General features: G+C 40.7%; 1 pseudogene; it reads right to left on the bottom strand.

Moving 5' to 3' along the window:
• Positions 1-5559: 5559 nt before the first annotated feature.
• Positions 5560-6667, bottom strand: LOC149228451 (bifunctional cytosolic FAD synthase/FAD diphosphatase-like pseudogene; annotated as a pseudogene).
• Positions 6668-7152: the final 485 nt, after the last annotated feature.

Below are 7152 nucleotides of genomic sequence, written 5' to 3'. Positions count from 1 at the left end.
AAAAAATCAGTCCGGTTAGCCCGAATAAGAGGAAGGCTGGAAAAACTCCAGGAAAGCACTAGCCAGCCAGTGGTAATTGAGGATGAAAAACCCACACGACCAGAGATAGAAGAAGAACAAGTCGAAGGAGAAAAGGAAGGGGAGGCCGAGAAGACTAAGTAGTCCGAAGAAGAAAATGATGAAGTAGCCGAGCCCCCTGAGACAGAAGTTGAACACCTTGAGATAGAAGCTGAGAACCCTGAAATAGAAATTGAGCATCCTGAGGCAGAAGATGGACAATCCAGGCAGGAGGAGGAAATGGGACAGCAAGGGGGTAGCCCACCACAGGACCCAGTGGGAGAAGAGGAATTGGCCGCAATCTTGGCCAATATGGGTGAGTATGGCCAACCTTCCACTCCACCATACCTCCATGACAAACCCCAGGAAGAAGATGCACCTGAAAAACCACATGCAGAAGAGGCAGAGGAAGGAAATCTGCCCGTTCATGATGAAAAAGAGACAGGAGATACTGAGAGGGAACAATCTGTTCCCACAGCACCAGAAGAAATTCCAGAAGAAGTGAGAATAGAAAGTGAAGCCACAGAATCAGCTAGGGTTCTTACCCTGGAACATCCAGCAAAACATAGTGAAGAAGTACCCTAGGAGAAAAATCAAGGGACTAGTCAAGGCCCAGAACGCAGCAAAAAGCCTGCTGTTCCTTCTAACAAAACGTTGGAAATTAGAGAATTACGAAAGGAACAGCGGAGGTTATTGAGCATAATATCCCAGCTCCACCAGCAGGTCAGGATTCTGAAAGCAAGGCAGAGGGTAAGGAAGACCGCCAGTAAGAAAAATATGACCACTGTAGTAAGAAACCGTAGGATAAAATGGCGGAGGACTAAAAATCGCTCTGTTGATCAAAACCGTGCCCAAAATCCAACTACTGTTCCAAATCAAGCTGAAGGCCCAGCTGTTGTTCCAAATAAAGCTGAGGGACATAATGTTGTTCCATTTGAAAAGGAACAGCCGCCAGCCGGTATTCGTGTTAAAATAGAAAAAGGCAACAAGGAGATTCAAACAGAGGCACCACCCTTAGGGGTGATAAGGGTTCTGAACTCAAAGCAACGAAATAAGAAAGTTCAGGTAAAACTGGGGGCCTCCACTGATGCATGGAAAAGAGATCCAAAGACAAGGACTCTGCACAAAGGATTGAAAGAGGCTCAGCAAGAGATGGAGAGGCTTAGAGAGCAGACAGTCCCTCGTGAGAAGTATGAAGAACTCCAACAGCAACTACGAAATGTTAATCAATCTGAAAGCCAGGCCTTTGAAGGGTGGCAAAAGGAACAGGAGAAACTTGCAAAGGTAACCTGTAGGTTAGATACTGTTATCAAACAAATGGATACCTTGTGTTCTTTATACAATGACGTTTTAGCATGTAGGGCCCCTGCCAAAAACTATGCTTTGTTTTTATTGGAGCGATACTTGCAATTAAAGATAGAGGCTGTTAAAGTAGGTGCCCCAATACAAATTAATACTATCAATGACTTTATAGATTGTTTTAAACATTATGGAGTGAAGGTTCAGAGATTGCTATGTGAATTCTATTTGCATAACCTCGTGCTAGATCAGGAAACTGAGTTGAACCCTGGCCCTTTTGTTGGGGACATTCAATTGCAAGCATTCATCTCATTCGGGGTCAATCAGATTAAATGGCTCAAAGCCTATAACACTTTTCAAAGACAAGAAAATGGCCTAGACCTATGGGTAAGGGCTGAGCCTAGGGACCCAGCACAGCTATGGAGAGCACATAGAAACCTTATGAGAACTCTAGGTGTCATTGAAACATTAGGACCCATGCATGAGGCACTCATTCGACAAAGTTTAGAATATTTTCTTTCTATCAAAGACCTAGCCATTGATGCAGCCAAATTCTGGTACCGAACCTCTAATCCAAACATCCAGCTCAGGGAGCCATTTAAGTATGAGAATTTTCAGTTAGCCGCCAATCGTTTGAACCTCTATGGCGAAAGCATTTTGAGGGCAGGTCCATCCTGGTTAGGATATAGATTCTGCAGTCCAATTATCTGGCACCCTGCACCCGGATATCAAGCCCTATATGAGATGCCTGAGGGTCAAACAGGCCAGTTCTTTGACTACCTAGTCACTCACCATGGTTGTAGGCCTCCACATGAGATTCCTTCTCCAGCCTACTCTCTCACTGCTTTACATGTCAACTACAACGTTTTCATGAGGGCATGAAACAGGGTAAGCAGGGGGGTGTGTGGAGTACTAAAAAGGTATGTTTTTAATGATCATTTTAGTGGCTTTTCAATAGGAATTATCAATATTTCACATCATGAATGAGGAAAACAATAGTGAATTGTGGTAGAATACGTGGAATTACTACGCAAAGACTTATCCGCTGATAATTGTCATTTTCCTGTGCAGGAAAGGGTAGAAACGAGGAGCTGCTATTCCAAAGAAGAAGATAAGAACAGGGTAACTGTTGTCCCTTTGACGAAGGACCAAGTGCAGACAAGGCAAAGAAAGCTGAGGCAAACCGGTCCAGAGAAGGAGGAAAAGGCACCAGATCGGCGGAAGAGAAAGAAGTGATTAGGGATTAACAGTTTTGCGAATCCCACAGGATCTTCGATCCTGAGGGATCGCTGCTTTATTTATCTTACCACTTAGACATCTCCGCCGTTATCCTTATATAAAGGGGCGGCACTGTTAGTCTGAGGAGGAGGCTTTTATGTAACTTTTTGTCAAAGACTTAACTTTGATCATCGAGTTTCATTGAACTTGGCTCATTGTACTTTCTGTTTTATGCATTAATATAAACATGGTGATTATCTCATCTTCACGTCTGGATTAGCTTAAAGCGGTGTACCCTTGAGGCTAAGGGCCTGGCCCCGGAAGACACTTGCTTCTGTATCACTATGATTTGATTTCTGCATGGTTTGCTTATCATCACTAGTTGGTAATCTGATATGCTTTATAAGTTACATTACATGCTCTACTAAGATTCGTTCATTAATGTTCTTTCCATTGACTCTGCATTATATTATCAATACTTTCAGAGTGGATGAAATCTTATTGGATTCAACTGAATAGTGTTATCCTTGTGTTATGAAGCTTCTATGCTAAGTATGTGTGTTAAGGTAATTATCTGAAAGGAGTGTTCTTTATGATTCAGAGTTCATGCTATTCCATTTGGAAACACAGTTATAATTCCTGTTGATGATTGGGATTAAAGTCAGATTACTTTCTTAGAATGTTGTGTGTATGACTTTCACATGTTGTTCCATAATTGAGAATTATTGTTGTTCCTTTAGTGGATTGTGTGATTTGATTTGAGAATGAACGATTGGAGTTTTGATTACGATAAGAGCTTTTGAGTTGATACTATAAAGTGTGATTGTTACTCGCGAGGTTTAGTTTTAGTGATTGCTGTTCCATTTCAGAATTGCTGTTCCATTTTAAGCATTGTTATTCCTTTCTAGATTTACTATTTAATTTCCTATTTGTCGTTCCATTTCTATCTGTCGTTTCATTTACTAGCATTTGGTGTGAGAGACGATCTGTGGCTGTAGTGAGCCTATGCATTTACTGCCCTACTCCCAGACCCGTGATCCATGCTCCAGTTTCCTTTTCCATCAGTTTCCAAAGGGATGGACTACTGCTGTCGGACCCTTGACTGATATTTTGAGAATGTGTGCTTTAATCATTTGAAGGAACTTAGTTAATAGACAAGCATCAATTTACTCTTGTATTTTGTAGGACGCTGTACTACTTGCATTACTTTGACAAATAGCCTCGGATTGAGTCACTCTTTGAAATAACCAAACGTTCCCGGATTGACATATTAATGTGAGGTAATTAGAGCTGAAAGAGACCCTTTTTATAGCTCTACAGGAATATCCCATCGTCAACCCAGTAGCGAACACCTCTGTTGACTCTCGAATTTGCCCCAGGCTGAGGAAGGCAAAACTCAAGGCAACATCAAACCACGCTCAGCCTCGTAGCTAGCCCTACGAGGACAGGAGAGGGCTCTCTCCGGGTCTATCTCGGCAAAAGGTTTTCAAAATGGCTGAGATGACTCCAAATTAATACTAATTTTAGGCTAGTAAATTGATAGAAAGGGGTTTTTTTTTTTTGATAAATGATTGGGTTTTCTGGGCAGCGTGGTACCAAGAACAGCGTGAGCAGAGATTTAATCAAAGGCACAGATTATTCCATAAGGCGAGGTAGGAGCGAAATTTAACAATTAAATTGAGATTAAACGGAATGGCAAGACTGCTGAGAAGTCGACAAGGGCATGTGTGATGAATCCTTATCGAACAGAAGAAAACATTAAATATGAACACTTCCTTAAGACAGAGCAAATAAATTGAATTCTGTCTTTCTCACTTAAAAGTATTCATTTAGAAACGATTATGAAATGAAATGGAAACATTACAAAGACATATGAAACAGAAGAAAAAAAAAACATATGCTAAATTTCCACACCACAAGAATCTTACAAATCAGAGCTGAGCCATTTAATTAATCTCTGTCATTCAACTGTACAATGAAATGCTCTGTTCTCCTCCATGCACCTCTCTGAAATCTAACTCTGTCAAAATGATTTTTTATACATTAAATAGACCAAAAGCCTTTCCCCTACATGTCGATAAAAAATAATGAGCCGTTTCAACTATAATTGCAAGAATAGAAAGAGTCATCCATTTTTTCTAAAAACAGAGCATCGTTTCCCTTGAATTCCTCTGATGGCCAATTAAGAGACAAATATTGGAGCGCAAATCCATTTGGATTATTAACTGAAGTCATTAGTAGGAGATCTGTTCCTATTTTTCTGTTGTGGTCCATGTCTTCGTGGCGTTCGGTCTTTTACTTTTCACCTTTCATTGCCAAGTTACATTTGCCATTCGAATAAAACCGATTTTAATAAAAATAGCCTTTAAACTAAAATTCTGCCAATTCCAGCTCATGATGACAACTGTACTCAGAGAGGTTTTCATGGTTGCACTTCAATTTAAATTTATTTGCAAGTCCATATTTCTGCAGGAACGACCCAATAGCCAGAAATTCTTCGGAAATGATCAATTCGAAATTCATCAAAAAGGTCAAATGTTCATTTCATTGCTTGTAGTTAACACCCAGATCCTGTATGTGCAACAACAATAGCATAAGAATCGTTGTCTTTAACGTGCTCTGAAAGGATAACCACTCAATGTATTTTAGTTGTCCTGGCTGTTCCCGTAAAAACAATAGTGCTAATTTGAAATCCTTGAGAAACTCCTTTCCAAGCCATAACAAAAAGGGGTCTGTGTCGATATCCTTGTTGGCTTTGCATTTTCGAGGAAGAATATTTATACTCTGCGCGCTGACTTTCCTTTATTTTCTGACTTCAAAGGAATGTTGATCACAGAATCAAACCAAGTGACCGATCCTTGTATTGCAGGCCGAATTAAAGCATATGTATACAACCCAATAGACATCCCATCTGCTGCCATTAAAATAATCTTTCGAACAGTACACTTCTTATACATCCCTTTCCTTAATTGGTTTTTCATATTTTCAAACTTTTTCAACTGCTACAGGAATAAATTGAGATATTTCTCCCTTCTCCAATTCAAGCATATCAGCATAGAAAATGGCAACATTGAATTTTTCACCTGGCCTATTCAAAGGGAGAAGCTCAATTGATATACTTAACTCTTGTGCATCTTTGGCTCGCTGAACTGTTGTCCTCCTCATGTCTGCTTTGGCACCACGATCAATATTTCCAAAAGGATCATCATTATTGGTAAATAACAGTATACGCTTATCAGCATTGTGAGTCGACCACTGGCTGAAGTCCTTTATCAATCGTGTTGTTGGATGGTCAAGTTCTTCTCTTTCAGGAACATTGAAAACATAAACACCCTCAGATTCTTATTTGCAAGCTTGGAGGCGATTAGACACGACTGGTTGCATGAATACAAACAAAATTTGTGCTGGACTGAGTACGTAGCGCGCTATCCCAGTGCGTAGTGCACTGCCTCGTGCGTAGCGCACACCTCCAACGCGTAGCGCACCTTGAAGTAATAAAATTTTCATGCACAAAGTTGAGGGAATATTTACGAGTCTTTTTGGAATTATATGGTTTACTGAATAGATCTCCCTCAGGTAGCCGAGCCATCTCATTCTGAAAACCAGAGCACTCTTCTCCTATGAACTGTCTCAGATATTCCTCAAATTCTTCATCAGGAGCCAAGCGCACACCAAAGACTTTTGCAACTCCAGCCAACGAAACATCTGAATGAATAGGTCCAACGCCGCCAAAGATAAACACCATGTCACTAACTTGAATCTGTTGTTCAACTGTTTCAGAGATAGCATCAATATCATTAGGAATTACTGCCCGATGAGTGACTGCCCAGCCTATGGAATATCTGAATTTTTCTTTATCACCAGATAAATTGTTAATACACAGCAACCCATTTGGTACTGTATCATGAATGCTTCCAATTGAAGTATATCCTTGATCATAAAGCGTGCAATATGGAACTTTGCATGCAAGAATAAAAGCCCATACATCTCTGTATGACCAATCCAAGATGAGATTCACTCTCATGAAAGGTGGCCATCCTTCTGAGCTTGGGTAGAATTGTTCTTGACCAACCCAAGATATGTATTCTGAAAATTTTCATTCCCTCGCCTGTGCTAATATACCGCATTAGGGTCGCCTATACGGGTACCAAGGAAGATTGCTTTGACAGGCTTTTCCTTTAGCAGTGCCTCTAAACCAGACTTAAAATCAAGCCGAATAATCTCCATCTGCAAGTCATAGGTTTCTGCCGTCTCGTATGTGAACGCATTGATTTCTCGGAATGCCCCCGGATTTTCAAAATAGATTGTCCTTATTGGATGCTTCAATTTAGAGCATACATGTTCACTACCTCCATGTTCTCCCATTTCAACAGGAGCATATCCTGCCCGTAGAAGATGCAACAAAACCGTAGAGTCCTTCCCACCATTGAAACTGAAAGCAACTTCATCAAGCAATGATGACAGCCCTTCTCATGCTCTTTCTCAAAGAAAGCTCTAAAGTTTCAGAACGGCGTTCGAGCTCCTTGCCTCGTTTAAATGCCTGTAATGCTTCCTCACCTTTTCCTTCTTTCTTAAGAG

Source organism: Pinus tabuliformis, chromosome J (assembly GCF_031772625.1).
Source record: "Pinus tabuliformis cultivar Carrire ecotype Pingquan chromosome J, CPIR1, whole genome shotgun sequence".
Classification (NCBI taxonomy): Eukaryota; Viridiplantae; Streptophyta; class Pinopsida; order Pinales; family Pinaceae; genus Pinus; species Pinus tabuliformis.
This window is presented reverse-complemented; position numbering and strand designations above follow the sequence as displayed.